The sequence below is a fragment of the Neophocaena asiaeorientalis genome, unplaced genomic scaffold (genome assembly GCF_003031525.2).
Source record: "Neophocaena asiaeorientalis asiaeorientalis breed wild unplaced genomic scaffold, Neophocaena_asiaeorientalis_V1.1 scaffold268, whole genome shotgun sequence".
Classification (NCBI taxonomy): domain Eukaryota; kingdom Metazoa; phylum Chordata; class Mammalia; order Artiodactyla; family Phocoenidae; genus Neophocaena; species Neophocaena asiaeorientalis.
The window spans coordinates 8,642,258-8,663,755 of NW_020173979.1; the positions used below are offsets into that span (position 1 = coordinate 8,642,258).

Here is a 21,498-nt window from a genome sequence, read left to right on the forward strand (position 1 = left end):
ACCACCAACTTTTTTTTTTTAATTGAAGTACAGTTGACTTACAATGTTTTGTTAATTTCTGCTGTACAGCAAAGTGATTCAGTTATATATATATATATATATATATATATATATATATATATATATATTCAGTTATACATATATATTGTTTTTCATATTCTTTTCCATTATGGTTTATTACAGGAAATTGAATATAGTTCTCTGTGTACAGTAGGACCTTGTCGTTTATCCATTCTATATATAATAGTTTGCATCCGCTAACCCCAAACAAAAATATGGAATGCTTCATGAATTTGTGTGTCATGCTTGTGCAGGGGCTATGCTAATCTTTTCTGTATTGTTCTAGTTTCCGTATATGTGCTGCCTAAGCGAGCGTACCACTGACTTCTCTTAAGCCTCCGTTTCCCCTTTCCTGTTAGCTCCACATCCGGACAGGGTGATAAGAAAGTTTACACGTGTCCCCTGCATGGCCCTTTTGAAAGATTCCAACCTCACAAATCACAAACCCAAACCTAGCAAATTCCCTAATCTCACCTTCTAACAATGATAAAGGCCCAACTTTATCTGGGACCTGTCTGTGTGCCCCCCACCCCTGCCCTTCCCAGTAATCCCCTGTACAAGTAATCAACTCTCTTTCCAATTCTCTCAAGTTCTCCACATCCTATGTATTAACTTGAAGGTGGTCCAACCCAAGTACATTGGGTGATCACAAAGTAGCCAGTCCGATGTAAATTGTTTTCACCGTTGGCCTGCTTTGTACCTCAAAATAGTTTGGGTACATTTGATGAGTTTATCTTTAGGTAGCCCTTGTTAAAAGCCAGATCTGACATATGATTGCATATTTGTTGGCTACACTGAGAGAGATTCTAAAGGAAAAGGCTTTAAACAATAAAATGTTAATACAACACATGGGCTAAAAGACCCCATGGGAATCATCTGGAGCTGGGCCCTGGGTACCTGGAAAAACTGTGAAAAAGATGAGTGTTGTCAGGAAAGGAGTAAGAGGAGATAGGAGGTTTTTTCTTCAATTTACTGTTTTGCTGTAGCTATCCCTAAGTTACTGATATTTGGGGAATTTACATTAAAGGCTTTGCAAAAGCCTGGCTTCTGGGTCACATGCTAATATGCATACTTTCTTCCTTCCTCCCTTCTTCTCTTTCATCCTTTCTCTTATACATTTTTAATTTCTTAATTTCCAAGTTTCACTTACTGTTCAAGTTCTAGAATGGTAAAGAAAGGACATAATGGTGGCACGATGTGAAGCATTGGCCAAGGAGCGATTTACCCTTTTGGCAACAGCAAATTTTTCACTTGCTGCCTGAACCCTCATGAGTCTATCATTTCCCAAATGGAAGTTGCTTTGTGGGACCATAAGAAAAAAAGATTTAAAATGTGTGGCTTACTGGCTGAAGATCAGGTAGAATCAAGAACAAAACAAAACAAAAACAAACAAACTTGTGAAGAAGATTTACCAAAACATGTACTTCAGCTGTGATCCCTCTTAGACAGTCTAACATCACTGACATTAGACAGGACCTGAGCCCTGCCTATATGCCCTAGTAGGCACCAAACCCTGCTGAGAGCTTCTAGAAACAAGATGGTTTGGGAGGATAGAGCATGCCTAAACAAATTAACCTCTGCCCACGTAACATGGCAGGGGGAACTGCTATTTGTCTTCTTGTGGGAGCAAAGATGGTGGCATTCTAACATTGACTTTAAGAGATGACAGGGAAGAATTTCACACGTGACATAAAGATGCCAAAGAAGAAAACATGCCACTGTGGATAGAAAATAAGTTGGAACAAAGAAGGTTGAGCAAACGCTGACATAATGTGCAGAAAATCAGATGCACCTAGAGGAGATGCTGGTAGAAATGGTGGGGGTGGAGTAAATACTGAATTAAGTAGTTTAATCCTAAAATAACTGAGTTTACATAGAATGGACCAAGACTATATGTCTGGCCCTCAGGAAAAAGGAAAACTCAAGACAGAGGCAAAGCAAAGTTGTAGAAAATAAGAATCACATTTTTTTCCCTTGCATATTTGAGTGACTGAGAAATATCATCTCCTATATTTCCAATTAACATATCTATGTTAGAAGCTAGCTTGTTAACTTTGTCTTAGAGAACTCTTTCAACCAAGAATTTACTGAAATAATCACTGACTATTTTACTAAATAACATTCTGAAAGCAAAATAAGCAAGTCACCAAGGACAAATCTTGTCCTCTGGTAGATTCTGCATAAATGATTTCTGTTAGCTTCCTTTCATCAAGATTTTTGCCAATTAATTCATAAATATTAGCATTTCATTAATTGCACCAATATTAACATTTCATGTCAGTGGGGATTTTTAGGCAAATTTCTAATTACATTCAAAAAGTAAAACAAGAAAAAGGTTTTCTAATAATGCTGGTATTAGCAGGCACTAGAATTAGTTTTGTCTTGAGTACACATACATTCTAGTATGAAAATCTGTTGCTCTGAGTTTTAATGCTCAATTTTATGGGTATATTATGAATAACACATACTGAGTGCCATTAATTGGATAATGAATTTCAATGCTTAGGATGAATTTAAGAAGCAATCCATGCATCTTATGAATCTCTCTTTTTTAAAAAAATCAACAGAAAATCAATTCCCAGGAAGTAAAATATTTTCTACATGCTTATTTAAGTAGTAATCTATAATTCAAGTGAATTATAAGCATAATTCAAGTATATTTTTGTTTCAATTATTTTTTCCAAAAGAAATTTTTTCCTATGGTATAACAAAGCAGGGAGGTTTTATGAGAAAACTCATCTTATTTTTAATTTTAATAAGAATTCAAATAGACACTTCTACTATTTTGAAATTTTCTGGATATTATAATATTGAACTTTATGTAATTTACCATAATTTAATTGGTTTTACATATAAACTGTTTTCACACTAGCAACATGCTACAGGAACTAAAATAACAATTCATTTGTTTAATAATCCCTTTATAGAAACTCCTGAGGTCTAATGAGGTTGGAATCTGAGAAGCAGCGACTATGGGGTTTCAATTGGCATTTTGTTTGTTTTATCCCTGGTCAGATTCATTTTAAATTCCCTGGGGAATCCTCAAATAAGGGAAAATTTGATGATGAATAACAAGCATAAAAGTAACTTTTGAATTATGTCTGCATTTGACCTAAACCCTCATTCATTCCTAAGAGTATCAAGTTCTTTTTGTATCACTTTTTTTCCTTAATTTTGTGACTATTTTCCTGAAATCTAAAAATCACTCAATAGGAAGTAATTAGAATTATTTCTCTTAAAATATTTAAAGAACATGAATATCCTTCTGAAATCCCCCTTCCGTATTTTTCTACAGCAACACTAGCCTTTCATCCATCTAATCTTTGAGCATTCTGAGGTCTTTCTCACCTTAAATCCTTTACACATGCTATTCCTTTCCTCTAGCTAATTCCTAGTGTTCAAAATCTTGCTGGGAAAACTCCCCTTCCTCAGAGTCTTTCCCTAACTCTTTCATATGAATTAGATAAATCTGTTCCTCTCTTTGATGACATCCTGTTCTTTATCTTCTTGGCATTTATTAAATTTGAATTATGTATTTTTTTGTGTGTATTTATTCTATCCATACCTACTTCTCAGACTAGACTAAATCCAAGAAGACAAAGACATTGCCTGTTTTGGTTCACTGACATTTATTTGGGTTTGGAAAATAATTGGAACTCAGAGAATGAATGACTGAATGAAAGAAATGCATTTGCCTACAAGAAGACCTGACTTAATAAATTTCATAGAATCCAACATAGCATCATTATACCATAACACAATAATGGATATTCACAATGATGTTCTGAGCTCTCTAGAATAAAGTTAAATTATATTCAACACATTTTGTTTAAGAAGGTAGGAAATATATATCTAAAATAATGCCCATAAAAATTTTAAAAATAATAATGAAGGGGAAGGCTCCAGTTATGGGGAAATGTACATATTGTAATACACACACATACACACACACACACACACACACACACACACATCCATATAACCAGCTGTATATACATTTCACATTATTAGGGTCATTTTCCCCTTAAAAATCTAAATACTGACTCCTGAAGGAAATTCAGTTAACAGTGTACAGCTTGAAAAGCTCTTCTTGAACTTTAATTTTAGCAGCAGTTTATTAGGTAGCAGCTCCAGAGAGGACTATAAATTTATAAACAATAAGTGAAACTTCTATCCTGGTTTAATACCGCAAACCTAATGCTTCTTATTTTTTCCCAATTAGTAATTCCAGATTTCTTATGTAGGAAGAGAAAAAGATGCCAAAAGTGGAAAACCCATGCAGTGACTGCCTCCTTTGGATCAGTGTGTTACGAAAAGTTGGTATCTGCCATACTGACTGACTGAGAGCAACAGAAAACCCCCAAGGCCTTCTGGTTCAGTTGGGATTGTAATGATAGACTAGCAAGATAAAAGCCTGCCAGAACATTAGCTTTGACTGTATGACAATGCCCTCCTCAAGAAGATATGATGCCGTGTGCATGAATATAGATTGAAAATGTGGATCCTGACAGCAGCGCTGATTTCACTCAGAAAGCCTCTATGTTGGGAGGATGCTGTGTCTGCTCAGGGTTAGGATTCCAGCAATATGTGAAAAAATCGTTTTCTCAGCTGGAAATACTCATGTGTCTAGCTGTACAAGTGGTAAATTTGGGGTCCATATTAATGCTGAAGTTTGAGAGAGAGAAAGAGAGACGTGTGGATATCTGCCCCTATTTGGAGTGAGCAGGTACTTCTTGGCCTAACGCTGGGGCATGGAAGAGGATCACACACTACTTAGAAATAAAATTTCTTTTCAGGATTCCTTGAAGTCCTTCTTTCCAAATGCGCCCTGATGCCATGCAGTAATTCATTTTCCTCTATTCTACAGAGCAGATACAGTTGTCATCATTTTTATTATTTCTCTGACTGATTCCCTGCTTCTGACCCCACAGAGCAGAAAATTTACCCTCTCCAGAGGTGCAGATAGATTTCCTTTTTTTTGGTACGCGGGCCTCTCACTATTGTGGCCTCTCCCGTTGCGGAGCACAGGCTCCGGATGCGCAGGCGCAGCGGCCATAGCTCACGGGCCCAGCCGCTCCGCGGCATGTGGGATCCTCCCAGACTGGGGCACGAACCCGTGTCCCCTGCATCGGCAGGCGGACTCTCAACCACTGCGCCACCAGGCAAGCCCATCCTTTTTTTTTTTTTTTTTTTTTCGGTTATTTCTTCACATAGGATACCCGGCGGGGGTGGGGGTGGGGAAGAAGACAAATTTCTACACCCCTATGTTAGAGTAGTTAATAACACTGACTTCGGAATTACTGAGTAGGATTTCTGATATCCTTAGTAGGATTTCTCTAGCTATGAGATCTTTTTAAAAAAAAAATTTTAACATCTTTGTTGGAGTAAAATTGCTTTACAATGGTGTGTTAGTTTCTGCTTTATAACAAAGTGAATCAGTTATACATATGTTCATACGGTATTTGTTTTTCTCTTTCTGACTTACTTCACTATGTATGACAGACTCTAGGTCCATCCACCTCACTACAAATAACTCAATTTCATTTCTTTTTAAGGCTGAGTAATATTCCACTGTATATATGTGCCACACCTTCTTTTTCCATTCATCTGTTGGTGGACACTTAGGTTGCTTCCATGTCCTGGCTATTGTAAATAGAGCTGCAATGAACATTTTGGTACATGACTCTTTTTGAATTATGGTTTTCTCAGGGTATATGCCCAGTAGTGGGATTGCTGGGTCTTATGGTAGTTCTGTTTTTAGTTTAAGGAACCTCCATACTGTTCTCCATAGTGGCTGTATCAATTTACATTCCCACCAACAGTGCAGGAGGGTTCCCTTTTCTCCACACCCTCTCCAGCATTTATTCTTTGTACATTTTTTGATGATGGTCATTCTGACCAGTGTGAGATGATATCTCATTGTAGTTTTGATTTGCATTTCTCTAATGATTAATGATGTTGAGCATTCTTTCATGTGTTTGTTGGGAATCTGTATATCTTCTTGGAGGAATGTCTATTTAGATCGTCTGCCCATTTTTGGATAGGGTTTTTTTTTTTTTTTTTTTGATATTGAGCTGCATAAACTGCTTGTAAATTTTGGAGATTAATCCTTTGTCAGTTGCTTCATTTGCAAATATTTTCTCCCATTCTGAGGGTTGTCTTTTCGTCTTGTTTATGGTCTCCTTTGCTGTGCAAAAGCTTTTAAGTTTCATTAGGTCCCATTTGTTTATTTTTGTTTTTATTTCCATTTCTCTAGGAGGTGGGTCAAAAAGGATCTTGCTGTGATTTATGTCATAGATTGCTCTGCGTATGTTTTCCTCTTAGAGTTTGATAGTGTCTGGCCTTACATTTAGGTCTTTAATCCATTTTGAGTTTATTTTGGTGTATGGTGTTAGGGAGTGTTCTAATTCCATACTTTTACAGGTACCTGTCCAGTTTTCCCAGCACCACTTATTGATAGCTATGAGATCTGAAGAAAGTCACTATAATTCTCTAAACCTCATAGGGTGTTGTATAAATTTGATGGGATAATGATAATAAAGTGAGGCACATAGGAACTCTCTATAAATGTTATCTAATGACATTATTATTACCATAAATACAATGGAACCAACAACATATTTCAGTCATGCTTATTGACATTTTATCCTATGTACTTAGCCAAGAATCAAGCTAAAGTATGACAATTAATTTGTCCTTTCTTTTTGAAGCAAAGGAGACATGAGTGACATAAAACTTCACCTGAAAAACCTTTCTCAAAATGGGATGTGTGAATTTGGGTTTTTACCTTAGAGAAATAGGAAAAGTCCTTTCTGTGACATGACTTTGAAGATGTTCTGACATTTGTGATGAAACAAAATATTTTCACTAAAAATTTAACTGTCATTGTACTCAGTACCTATGGGATATGTGTAATTCAGTACTAACAATTCAATAGTAATTTTTAGTCTTTATATAATAGAAATCAAATCTTTTGCTTTTCCTCTCATCTGAGTTGAATGACTTGCTCTCGTGGTGACTGGGAGCAGCTGAATAAAAATGTAACTTTTAGTTTTTGTTGATGAATATTTTTTGATGGAATAAAAATCTGATGATATTCTGACATCATGTACCAGGTATGTGCAAAATTCATAGCATTTTATTTTCCTCTCTTGTAGGTGAGTTGCTAAGCTGGTTGCACGCAGGAAAAGTTGTTTGAGTTTTGAACTCTAAGTTCATTTAGGATGGAAGATTATAAATAATTATCTTTTAGGAAGTTAATGTATGTTATCCATATTTATCGCTTGATCATATTTTATTATATTATTTATTTTTTACATTTTTCTTTTCTATTATTCCCATAATAATTCAGTCTATGCCCTCTGTGCCTTATAGAATTAAAAATTGAGTATTGAAACACCATTTTATTTTTATGCAAGGTCTCACTTAAAAAAAAGGTCATTAATATTGTTAGATAAAAATGATTTGATTTTGCCTCCATTTGTGTTTTACATACATACTTAGATATCAGCCATCTGGAGACACTTAACTTGCTAAGATGTAAATCTGGACCATATTAGAATGGCATGTACTAAATATGTAAGAATTATCAGCAGAGGAGACAGTTGAAACCATAGATATAAGTTCCACTACTACTTTTTCTTAAGCTTTAATGTGTATTTATAGGAATCACCTGGGGATGTTAAAATGCAGATCTGATGCAGTGGGTCCTGTGTGTGGGTTCTACAAGTCTAAAGAGCTCACAAACACTGATGCTGCTGGCTGATGGATCACACTGTGAGTGGCAAGAATTTAGACCACCCAGGGGAAAAGTCAGACTGAAAAGAGCAGACAACTAGGGAGATGATCCTGCATAACACATCAGAAAATAATTCAAAGAAACACGGTGAAAATGATTAAAATAGACGAATTAGAGAGAATTAAAAATGAACAAAGTAGAAGAATAACAACAACTAAGACAAATCCATTTTTAAGAAGTGGCTGGTCAAACGGGGCAAATGATGTGAAAGAAGAAGCCACAGGAGGAAGAAATGAAAAGGCCATACATTTAATAATTAAAAGATAATTAGTTATTTATATATTGTTCATACAAGAACTTGTCAGATATATTCCATTTGAATATTTTCTCTCAGTCTGTGTCTCGCCTATTCATTTTCTTAATGGTGACTCTTGATGAGCAGAGGCTTTTAATTTTTATGAAATCTAATATAGCAGTATTTTATTTTATGGATAGTGCTTTCTCTGTCCCTCTAAGAAATTTCTGTCTATGTTGTGAAGATACTTTCCTACGTTTTCTTCTAATAGTTTGCAATTTTTATAACTTTTTTTCTTCATTCCATATTTCATTTTTAATTAATTTCTGTGTATGGAATGAGGTTTATTCCTACAAATAAATAAACAGTAATAATAACAAACATAATAATAAACAATAAAAATGGGCAAAGTTCTTGAACAGACACTTCACAAATTAACAATAAAATCAAGAAGTGCTCAAGATCTTTAGTCATTAGGAAAATGCAAATTCATATCACATGCAGATATTGTTCCTATAGGCTAAAATGGTTAAAATTAAAAAGATCGAAAATACTAAATGTTGTTAATATATGGTGTAATCAGAACTTTTATTCATTGCTGGTGGGGCTACAAAATGGTGCATCCACTTTGGAAAATTGTTTGGAGGTTTCTCCTAAAGTTAAACATATACCTACCCTATGATTTGGCAATCCTATTCCTAGGCATTTACCTAAGAGAAATGAAAACATGTTCACAAGGAGACATGTGCAGGAACGCTCATAACAGCTTTACTCATAACGGCCCTGAACTGGAAACAATCCAAATATACAAAAACAAAAGAAGTGATTAATAAGTTGAGGTATGATTATTTAAGAGGAAGCACCAAATAGTAAAACAGAATGAACTTCTGTTACATATAACAACGCTGATGAAACTCCAAAATATTATATGGAATCAAAGAAGCCAGATGTGAAAGAGTACACACTGTACAATTTCATTTACCTTAAGTTCTACAAAAGGAAAAAATAATCTACAATGAAAGAAATCAGAACGCATTTTCCATCCTGCCAGAGGCAATAACAGTCCTGATTTCTTTCATCGCACCTACAAGGTGGTATGAGGGAATGATCTGGAATGAGGCAAACACACTACAAAGGCGTGTGGTTTATACAGTGTACATATTTTCAAAAATATTTAGGACTCTCTGCTTTTTCACTGAATATAAATTATATCTCAATTTATGGAAAACAAGGTGAAAATGAAGCATTAATTATATTTGAAATGGATATTTCAGTGGAGGGGTAGGACAGACCCCTATTTCAAAGACTGAAGGAATGCATTGCAAAAAACGAAATGCAGGCCCTTCTTTCGAGAATTTTAGCTTTGAAAAGAGAGGGATGCCACCGTTGTCTGAAATGAAACACAGTAGTTTTGTTGTTGCTGTTTTAGGTAAAGATCTGATAAACTTTTTTAGCCTAGGAGAAGGAATAGTTGAAGAAGATGGAGAAATAAAAAGAGTTAGATCAAGAAAGAACCCAAAACTGATAGTAATGTTTATGAAATGAGATTAACCCAACATAGTCCTCATATATCTGAATCCATATCAGTTGAAGCAAAATCTGCTTTGGGCCCTTAAATTCTTCTTAGCTTTTTTTTTTTCCCCCTATAATAGCTCTGACCTACATTATTACAGTTAAAAGCTAAATGCATGTCTACTTGAAATCATTTTAAGAGTTTTAGAAATGCTTGTGCAAATATAGCATTTAATAAAATTTAGTGTGTTCTCCTTCATTTTTTGCTTATTTGGTGAACCATTTGTTAGGGGTTGAGAAGACTTGAAGAAATTTCGTTATCCGAGCTCAAGGAACACAGATGTCATGTAAGTTTACACTTAATGTGAAAAGAAGCTACTTAAATGTCCTTGTAATTTTGCTCTCAAGTTCTTAAACTAGTGATCTCAACTCCTTTAGGACTGTCATAATAATTCTCACAGCACAGGTTGGTTTTCCTGACCTCCTATCTGAAGCAAATGAAGCTCTAGTACCTACTGTCTTTTAAAATAAAATATTACCTAAAATAATTCATATTTCCGAATTGTATGAAGGTTCCTGGGATAAAGAAATAGTTTGGGTGAGACAAAGATAAACACACAAAATAGAAAGCAAGATAAAGGATCTCTGCACACCAAAAAACATCTTTGGTATTGCTACATCTGGGATAAACAATAGGAAAGCTATTTAAGTTCTATATGTAGCTATAATCTATTTGGATGTCATACTGTTGAACTCAGGCTGTCATCTGCTAATATTTTTCGTTGGCTCAAACTTTAATCTATTACATGTTTTATTTCCCAGTTTTACACTATTCTTTTATGGGGGCTGAGTGGATTCATGGTGTTCATTTCTATCTGTTATTATTTTATCTAGATTTGTAGATACTAAATGTATTGTAATTGACACAAACAACATCACCTTATTCATCTTAATTTACCAATTCTTACAGTGGATTTGAGCAGAATGCTGACCCTATAGGGAGAATGATATATGGGAATGATATATGGGATTACACAAGCACAAAAGATATTAGTGCTCCCTAACTTTCCTGAAAATACAGGAGGATTCCATCAAGGAGGGTTTTTCTTGGGAATGGGAACCTGGAATTTTGAGAGCAATTTACAGCACAGTGGTTAGCGCACCGGCTTTGAAGCCAGAGTATCCGGTTTCAGAATTTACTTAGTCTTGGTGTGCCTCAATGTACGCTGCTGTGAAATGGAGTTTATAACAGTTCTGTGAAGTAATAACAGCTGTGAGGAATGACGGAGATAATACAAGTAGCATTGAGAACAGTGGGGTACTCAGTAAAGATTAGCCATTATAACTGGAGTGAAAATAAATAGCTTCTTGCTCCAGTAGTTTCTCTATCTTACATACATATACAACACACAAAACTGAACTCTGGATTTATGTTCCAAATATGTCTGAATTCACATAGCCATTGCTCTGGATTCATGACCTCTCAACATAGAATTCTAGCTAAACAGCACCATTTCTTCTTCTATAACCAACTACAAATTCATTTATCAAATGCAGGCCAGAATCTCTGGGCAGCTCAAGTAAAATTTCAAGTTTTGAAGCACACATCCCACATTCTTGTCCCTGTCTGCTCTCTGTGAATGCTCTCAAACCAATCTCCTTTCCTGAAATACTAGAAAGGGACTCTTTATTAAATACCTTGGTTCCTATTTTCTTCTTTATAATGTGGCTACACTTGTTATTTCCAGGAGATCCCCACTTCTCCATTCAGTACAGAGATAGCCTGCCCTGAAATCTTTAATTACTGATTATACCATCCTCCTAATCTTCATTCCTTCTTGGTCTATTCACCCAAGGCTGATTTGTGTCTTCTGCCAAAGTCCCTATAGATGAAACTGCTTCTCAGTTAATGTACATCTGTCTGCCACCCCACCCTCCACTGGTTTAGGAAAAAAAAAAAAAACCCTCCTGTTCTCCAAAGAATGCCACTTAGAAAGGTTGTTAATCACCACATGCTTGTTCCGAATTGTATTGTTCTGCGTTGTATCACGCTGCTCGAGTGTAAGCTCCACGGGGCAGAGCTTTTGTTTGGCGTGCCCTGACTATTGTTCAGTGCAGTGTACACTGATGGCACTACAGAAAATACAAACAATAGCTTTTCCCACGTTTTTCCATTCTAATTGTCAAATGAGATGGTATAAAAGCACAATTCACACAAGTTGAGTACACAGCAAGTTAGCTGAAATTGCTAAAATAAACCATGTGAGTTTAGAGGCTAAGTCTGCCTTTTTAAAAGAATCATTTGCAACTCTTGTCCATTTGTCGTTATTTTTCCCTAAAAATTACCTGAAAGTCTAACCTGTCTATTTAAATGATTGCAGGTACCCTCAACTCATTTGACTTAGAGGAGAACTTTCTGGGCATTGAATCTAGTACCTGAATATAACTGGCACTGCCAAAACTGTAGGGATTAAAGTCAGTGTCTGTTAAAGCCTTTTCACAAACTGACTCTATAAAAGTTGCCATTTTCCAGTAAAGTTCACTATTAGCACCACTGACAGCAGTCAACACATTTTAACCTGTGTTTTTTTGTGGGGAAGTGATTAAAAAAAACAATAAATAAATGCTAAACTCTTGCCAGGGCACAGGTTGCCTTATCTCTAGGAAATTCATACAAGGCAAGCATAGTTCAGACAGTTGCCAAGTATTTTAACTGCTTCTGCCTGACATTAGCTCCTACAGCACATCTCAGATGGGACTGTTTCTCTGGATTCAATATCTTACTAAATAGAATGTTGATTGAATGGTCAAAGCTCTAGATGGACTCTAAGAAACAGCAATATTACAGAAGACAGACGTATAAGCACCATAAATATAAAAGCAGATTCCAGGAAAATTGACTTATAAATTGACTTATAAACACCACACAGGTCTCAATGTAAGGCTTCCCCAAAGTCTCAAATATAAATATAGACAATTTAAAAATAAACTCATAATGATATATTTTAGAAATTTTTATACAGTCTTAAGTGGTAAGTAATGGTATTTGATCTTTGAAGACAGAATGGTACAGTGCAAAGTTTTCCCTATTTCTGAATCGCAAGAATTTCTCAGGGGAATGTGTCAAAATGCAGATTCTCAGGCCAAATTCCACTGCTATTGACACAGGTCTTTGAAGGGAGAATTCTTAGTATCTTTATTTTTAAGAATTCTCTCAGTTGATTCTTATGATTAGGTAATAAGTGCCAGAATGGTAAAATGGGAAAATGTAACTGGAAATATCAAGCACTCAGCTCTCGGTTGGATTGTTTTTCTGCTATCAGATACCTTCTTGTGGGTCTTACATCAGCTGCTTTAGCATTCCGAACCTTTTTTTTTCCTCAAATAGCAAAAGAAGGGTCTAGACTGGATATTCTCTAAAGTACTTTTTTACTCCAGCATTCATACTATGATTCCAATTAAGAAGATGAGCTGGTTCATGTTGTTTTCTGATTCATCTCTACATATCTGAAAGATTAAGCAAGCTTGCTAAGAACAAAGCACATTTGCTTTGTTGTCTCTTGATACGTGTAACTCAAGACATTTCCCTACTGCGGGCCAATGCCTTAACACTAATGCAGGAAAAGGCTTCCTTGAGAAATCTTGATTTTGGGAGTGTTTGGAAGTGGATAAGCAGTAAGTAAAAGTGTGTGATACAAAGACTAAATTAGGTCTTCGAAGGCTCTTTAAATATCTATTCACGATATGGCCACCAGCCCTGGAGAGTCAAATAAATTATTATTAAGATTCTTTCATAAGATAATGGAGACTAATTTGAAGAAGTAAATAGTAATCGCAATATTAAGCAGTTCAAACTACCTTTATGATTATTTTTGGAACTCCCCAAGCTGACAGATTTACTTGATGCTAAGTCCTTTTCCCTCTTCCTTTAAAAAAGCATTTTACATAATCCGGCATTACCTATTTTATATATGTGGCATTTTGCTTAGCATTAAAGTAGTTTATTTGGAGAAGATCTTTTACATACTATTCTGGGGAACAGCCTGCTACCCTCTTCAAGTAGCAGCAAAAGATGCAGGGATGCTTGTTTAAATGTGACTTCTCTTAACAGCTTGTTGAGATAGGGAGCAGAACAAGATGTAAACATTATTAAAATAGTCTATAATGCCAAATGCAAGGAAGCAAATGCCAAATATTCTCCAAAAGTAGCACGGAACTGACAAAGAAGTCATACTCCAGTATTTACACTTTTGCTTTACGACGACTTACCAGGGTTCACGCACCAGCCACGTGTTCTAATCGGTATGCTCCAACTGCACCCCTTCTCTGCCCAGCGGCTCTGCAGAGAAAACAACAGGTGTTTCTAGTCAAATAATCTAGTGGAACACAATCAGTAAAGACCCAGATGGGTCTAGTAACCCACAGATTTGCTTTAAGATTTTCTTTTAATAGCCTCCTTTGGTTTTCTGGTCTTTGGGAAACACACATACACACATACACACACACACACACACACACACACACACAGATGCACACAAGGTTGTTTGTTGGAGGGTGGGAGGAAGGCTCAAGAGGGAGGGGATAGGGGGATATATGTAATGCATATGGCTGATTCACTTTGTTGTACAACAGAAACTAACACAGTATTGTGAGGAAATTATACTCCAATAATGATCTATTAAAAGTTTTTTTAAAACAGTGAATCTTCTGGAATTTAAAAAAAAAAAAAAAACTTATCCCCCCACTGTTGTTTTCCCAACCTGACAACAAAGGCTTTAGAACGGAGCAGACACATTTTATTTATGGCTCTCACAAAACGAATACAAACATAGGGATTTCTGATAATGGGGAGTACTTTCAATGTAACCACCACTGCCCTTTGTAAAACACTAGCTGCTCTATGCTTGTACATGAACAGAGTTCAAATGCAGAGCTGACAATAGCTAAGTTCTTGGGATCCTCTTTTGAATACTGTGTACAAGAGTGTGGCGAGGAGCACTGAAGCTGTTTCTGCTAAGCATGAATTTTAATCTGTACCCTCTGGCCTCTTGGAAGTCTGAAGGTTTTGTAAGGATGAGGCAGGATTTACCCGTGCCCTAAAAAAAGATGATGTTATAGGTTGTTTTCCCTTGCAACAAGATATGTATGCGGTCCCTCCAAGGAAACTAACCCTGCATGACAGCTGGTGAGTCTCGCATTACTTGAATTGGTTTTCTGGTGGTTAATCCAATTCCAGGCATTAATTGACAGTGGCTAGACATGACAGAGCTATTTTGGTTTTTGCTTTTTTACTATAGAATCTGGAAGATTAAACAAAAATCCCTCAGGTTGCAAGATAGCTCATTGTGAAATCTTCATCGAGATATAGGAAATTTTGTTCTCTGTGATTTTTTTGGTATCACTGCCTCATTGTTAAGACTGAACTCTTGGCTGTTCTAATTTGCAACGTGCTTATCCATCACACCCCACTGCCAATTGTGGAAATACTGTTATTGAGTGACCATACCTTAAATAGATTTCAAGCTCCTACAACTTAGATCTAGTAGATTTTTAGACACATAGCTGACATATGTTGAATGAAGAAATAAATATTGGTAATGAGAATTATATTAATGATTAATGTTTATCAATGCTTATTATGTGCCAGGCACTATGTTACATATCTTATTTGCATTATTTCAACTAATCCTCAAAAAGAAAACCTTTAAGTTAAATATTTTTCACAAAAAATAACAGAATAATTTGCTCAAGATCATAATAAATCAGTGGACAGGAAACTAGTCATGTCTTGCTATTTATTCATTACTTTAGAATGCCTCATAAAGGACTTGTACCTAATAAGACTCAAGTAAATATACAGATGGAAAGATAATAGTCATATTTTTAACATATTATTTTATAGTATAATGTTCACCAAATGAGCAAGGTACACGATAATAGATGTAATATAATTTTCAAACACACAAATATATACACATATGTATGTATATATATACTTATATTTCTTTACTCTTACACATATTCTTATATGCAAAATGTGAACACAACTTCCTTTTTTATTTTTTAACATCTTTATTAGAGTATAATTACTTTACAATGGTGTGACAGTTTCTGCTCTATAACAAAGTAAATGAGTTATACATATGTCCCCATATCTCTTCCCTCTTGCATCTCCCTCCCTACCACCCTCCCTATCCCAACCCTCTAGGTGGTCACAAAGCACCGAGCTGATCTCTCTGGGCTATACGGCTGCTTCCCACTAGCTATCTATTTTACTTTTGGTAGTGTATGTATGTCCATGCCACTCTCTCACTTTGTCCCAGCTTACCCTTCCCCCTCCCCATATATTCAAGTCCATTCTCTAGTAGGGCTGCACCTTTACTCCTGTCTTGTCCCTAGGTTCTTCACACCATTTTCTTTTCTTTTTAATATTCCATATATATGTGTTAGCATACGATACTTGTTTTTCACTTTCTGACTTACTTCACTATGTATGACAGTCTCTAGGTCCATCCACCTCACTACAAATAACTCAGTTTCATTCCTTTTTTATGGCTGAGCAATATTCCATTGTATGTATGTGCCACATCTTCTTTATCCATTCCTCTGTTGATGGACAGTTAGGTTGCTTCCATCTCTGGCCATGGTAAACAGAGCTGCAATGAACATTTTGGTACATGACTCTTTTTGAATTATGGTTTTCTCAGGGTATATGCCCTGTAGTGGGATTGCTGGGTCATATGGTAGTTCTACTTGTAGTTTTTTAAGGAACCTCCATACTGTTCTCCATAGTGGCTGTATCAATTTACATTCCCACCAACAGTGCAAAAGGGTTTCCTTTTCCCCACACCCTCTCCAGCATATATTGTTTGTACATTTTTTGATGATGGCCATTCTGACCGGCGTGAGATGATATCTCATTGTAGTTTTGATTTGCATTTCTCTAATGATTAATGCTGTTGAGCAGTCTTTCATGTGTTTTTTGGCAATGTGTATATCTTCTTTGGAGAAATGTCTATTTAGGTCTTCTGCCCATTTTTGGATTGGGTTGTTTGTTTTTTTGCTATTGAGCTGCATGGGTTGCTTTTATGTTTTGGAGATAATTCCTTTGTCAGTTGCTTCATTTGCAAATACTTTCTCCCATTCTGAGGGCTGTCTTTTCGTCTTGTTTACGGTTTCCTTTGCTGTGGAAAAGCTTTTAAGTTTCATTAGGTCTCATTTGTTTATTTTTGTTTTTATTTCCATTCCTCTAGGAGGTGGGTCAAAAAGGGTCTTGTTATGATTTATGTCATAGAGTGATCCGCCTATGTTTTCCTCTAAGAGTTTGATGGTGTCTGGCCATCATTACCATTTAGGTCTTTAACCCATTTTGAGTTTATTTTTGTGTATAGTGTTAGGGAGTCTTCTAATTTCATTCTTTTACATGTAGCTGTCCAGTTTTCCCAGTACCACTTATTGAAGAGGTTTTCTTTTCTCCACTGTATATTCTTGCTTCCTTTATCAAAGATAAGGTGACCATATGTGTGTGGGTTTATCTCTGGGCTTTCTATCCTGTTCCATTGATCTATATTTCTGTTTTTGTGCCAGTACCATACTGTCTTGATTACTGTAGCTTTGTAGTATAGTCTGAAGTCAGGGAGCCTGATTCCTCCAGCTCTGTTAGATCTTTGCTATCATTTCCTTCATTTCTTTTTCATTTATTTCTGATCTGATCTTTATGATATCTTTCCTCTGCTAACTTCAGGGCTTCTTTTGTTCTTCTTTCTCTAATTCTTTAGGTGTAAGGTTAGGTTGTTTATTTGAGATATTTCTTGTTTCTTAAGGTAGGCTTGTATAGCTATAAACTTCCCTCATAGAACTGCTTTTGCTGCATGCCATAGGTTTTGGGTCATTGTGTTTTCATTGCCATTTGTTTCTAGGTATTTTTTGATTTCCTCTTTGATTTCTTCATTGATCTCTTGGTTACTAAGTAGTGTGTTGTTTAACCTCCATGTGTTTTTATTTCTTACAGACTTTTTCCTGTAATTGATATCTAGTCTCATAGTGTTGTGGTCGGAAAAGATACTTGATATGATTTAATTTTCTTAAATATCAAGGCTTGATTTGTGACCCAAGATATGATCTATGCTGGGGAATGACACATGAGCAATTGAGAAGAATGTGTATTCTGCTGTTTTTCGATGGAATGTCCTATAAATGTCAATTAAGACCATCTTGTTTAATGTATCATTTAAAGCTTGTGTTTCCTTATTTATTTTCATTTTGGATGATCTGTCCATTGGTGAAAGTGGGGTGTTAAAGTCCCCTACTATGATTGTGTTACTGTTGATTTCTTCTTTTATAGCTGTTAGCAGTTGCCTTACATATTGAAGTGCATGCACCTATGTTGGGTGCATATATATTTATAATTGTTATATCTTCTTCTTGGATTGATCCCTTGATCATTATGAAGTGTCCTTCCTTGTCTCTTGTAATATTCTTTATTTTAAAGTCTATTTTATCTGATATGAATATTGCTACTCCAGCTTTCTTCCGATTTCCATTTGCATGCAATATCTTTTTCCATCCCCTCACCTTCAGTCTGTATGTGTCCCTAGGTCTGAAGTAGGTCTCTTGTAGACAGCATGTATATGGGTCTTGTTTTTGTATCCATTCAGCCAGTCTATGTCTTTTGGCTGGATCATTTAATCCATTTACATTTAAGGTAGTTATCAATATGTATGTTCCTATTACCATTTTCTTAATTGTTTTGGTTTTAGTATTGTAGGTCTTTTCCTTCTCTTGTGTTTCCTGCCTAGAGAAGTTCCTTTAGCATTTGTTGTAAAACTGGTTTGGTGGTGCTGAATTCTCTCAGCTTTTGCTTGTCTGTAAAGCTTTTAATTTCTCCATGAAATCTGAATGAGATCCTTGCTGGGTAGAGTAATCTTGGTTGTTGGTTTTTCCCTTTCATCACTTTAAACATGTCATGCCACTCCCTTCTGGCTTGAAGAGTTTCTGCTGAATGATGAGCTGTTAATCTTATGGGGATTCCCTTATGTGTTACTTCTTGTTTTTCCTTTGCTGCTTTTAATATTTGTTCTTTGTATTTAATTTTTGATAGTTTGATTCAGATGTGTCTTGGTGTGCTTCTCCTTGGATTTATCCTGTATGGAACTCTCTGTGCTTCCTGGACTTGAAACTATTTCCTTTCCCATATTAGGGAAGTTTTCAACTATAATCTCTTCAAATATTTTCTCAGTCCCTTTCTTTTTCTCTTCTTCTTCTGGGACCCCTATAATTCAAATGTTAGTGTGTTTACTGTTGTCCCAGAGCTGAGACTGTCCTCAGTTCTTTTCTTTCTTTTTTCTTTATTCTGCTCTGCAGTAGTTATTTCCACTATTTTATCTTCCAGGTCACTTATCTGTTCTTCTGCCTCAGTTATTCTGCTATTCATCCCTTCTAGAAAAATTTTAATTTTATTTATTGTGTTGTTCATCTCTGTTTGTTTGCTCTTTAGTTCTTCTAGTTCCTTGTTAACCATTTCTTGTATTTTCTCCATTCTATTTCCAAGATTTTGGATCATCTTTACTATCCTTATTCTGAATTCTTTTTCAGGTAGACTGACTATTTCCTCTTCATTTGTTAGGTCTGGTGGGGTTTTGCCTTGTTCCTTCATCTGCTGTGTGTTTCTCTGCCTTCTCATTTTGCTTTACTGTGGTTGGGGTCTCCTTTTTGCAGGCTGCAGGTTCATAGTTTCCATTGTTTTTGTTGTCTGTCCCCAGTGGCTAAGGCTGGTTCAGTGGGATGTGTAGGCTTCCTGGTGGAGGGAACTAGTGCCTGTGTTCAGGTGGATGAGGCTGGATCTTGTCTTTCTGGTGGGCAGGTCCACGTCTGGTGGTATGTTTTGGGGTGTCTGTGGCCTTATTATGATTTTAGGCAGCCTGTGTGCTAATGGATGGAGTTGTGTTCCTGTCTTGCTAGTTGTCTGGCATAGGGTGTCCAGCACTGTAGCTTGCTGGTCGTTGAGTGGAGCTGGGTCTTGGCATTGAGATGGAGATCTCTGGCAGATTTTTACCATTTGATAGTATGTGGAGCTGGGAGGTCTTTTGTGGACCAGTGTCCTGAACTTGCCTCTCCCACCTCAGAGGCACAGCCCTGACGCCAGGGTGGAGAACCAAGAGCCTGTCCTCCACAAGGCTCAGGATAAAAAGGAGGAAAAAAAGAAAGAAAATAAAATAAATTAAAGAAAAATAAAGTTATTAAAATAACGCGGCCCCGAAGCTTTCCCCCTCCCGAGGCTCCGAACCTTTCCCCCTCTGCCAGCCGCAGTCTCCGCCCGTGAAGGGGCTTCCTAGTGTGTGGAAACAATTCCTCCTTCACAGCTCCCTCCCACTGGTGCAGGTCCCATCCCTATTCTTTTGTCTCTGTTACCTCAGAGGCACAGCCCTGACGCCAGGGTGGAGAACCAAGAGCCTGTCCTCCACAAGGCTCAGGATAAAAAGGAGGAAAAAAAGAAAGAAAATAAAATAAATTAAAGAAAAATAAAGTTATTAAAATAAAAAATAATTATTAAGAAAAACAATTTTAAGTAATAAAAAAAAAGAAAAAACGGACAGACAGAACCCTAGGACAAATGGTAAAAGCAAAGCTATACAGACAAAATCACACACAGAAGCATACACATACACACTCACAAAAAGAGGAAAAGGGGAAAAAAATATATATATCGTTGCCCCCAAAGTCCACCTCCTCAATTTGGGATGATTCATTGTCTATTCATGTATTCCACAGATGCTGGGTACATCAAGTTGATTGCAGATATTTAATCTGCTGCTCCTGAGGCTGCTGGGAGAGATTTCCCTTTGTCTTCTTTGTTCATACAGCTCCCGTGGTTTCAGCTTTGGATTTGGACCCACCTCTGCATGTAGGTCACCTGAGGGCGTCTGTTCTTTCCTCAGACAGGACAGGGTTAAAGGAGCTGCTGCTTCGGGGGCTCTGGCTCACTGAGGCCGGGAGGAGGGAGGGGTACGGATGCGGGCGAGCCTGCGGCAGCAGAGGCCAGCGTGACGTTGCACCAGCCTGAGGTGCGCCGTGCGTTCTTCCGGGGAAGCTGTCCCTGGATCCAAGGAACCTGGCAGTGGCGGGCTGCACAGGCTCCCCAGAAGGGGGGTGTGGATGGTGACCTGTGCTCGCACACAGGCTTCTTGGTGGCGGCAGCAGCAGCCTTAGCGTCTCATGCCCGTCTCTGGGGTCCGCGCTGTTAGCCGCGGTTCGCGCCCATCTCTGGAGCTCCTTTAATCCCCTCTCCTCACGCACCAGGAAACAAAGAGGCAAGAGAAAGTCTCTTGTCTCTTCGGCAGCTCCAGACTTTTTCCCAGACTCCCTCCCGGCTAGCCGTGGTCCACTAACCCCTTCAGGCTGTGTTCACGCCGCCAACCCTAGTCCTCGCCCTGGGATGCGACCGAAGCCCGAGCCTCAGCTCCCAGCCCCCGCCCGCCCTGGCGGGTGAGCAGACAAGCCTCTCGGGCTGGTGAGGGCCGGTCGGCACCGATCCTCTGTGCGGGAATCTCTCCGCTTTGCCCTCCGCACCCCTGTGGCTGTGCTCTCCTCTGTGGCTCCGAAGCTTCCCCCCTCCCGCGGCCCCGAAGCTTTCCCCCTCCCGAGGCTCCGAACCTTTCCCCCTCTGCCAGCCGCAGTCTCCGCCCGTGAAGGGGCTTCCTAGTGTGTGGAAACAATTCCTCCTTCACAGCTCCCTCCCACTGGTGCAGGTCCCATCCCTATTCTTTTGTCTCTGTTTATTCTTTTTTTCTTTTGCCCTACCCAGGTACGTGGGGAGTTTCTTGCCTTTTGGGAGGTCTGAGGTCTTCTGCCAGCATTCAGTAGGTGTTCTGTAGGAGTTGTTCCAGGTAGATGT

General features: G+C 37.5%; 1 non-coding gene across 1 annotated transcript; it reads right to left on the reverse strand.

The window, feature by feature from the left end:
• Positions 1-269: 269 nt before the first annotated feature.
• On the reverse strand, positions 270-378 carry LOC112405143 (U6 spliceosomal RNA). Its single transcript, XR_003004272.1, has one exon. It is a non-coding gene; the product is annotated as a U6 spliceosomal RNA (small nuclear RNA).
• Positions 379-21,498: the final 21,120 nt, after the last annotated feature.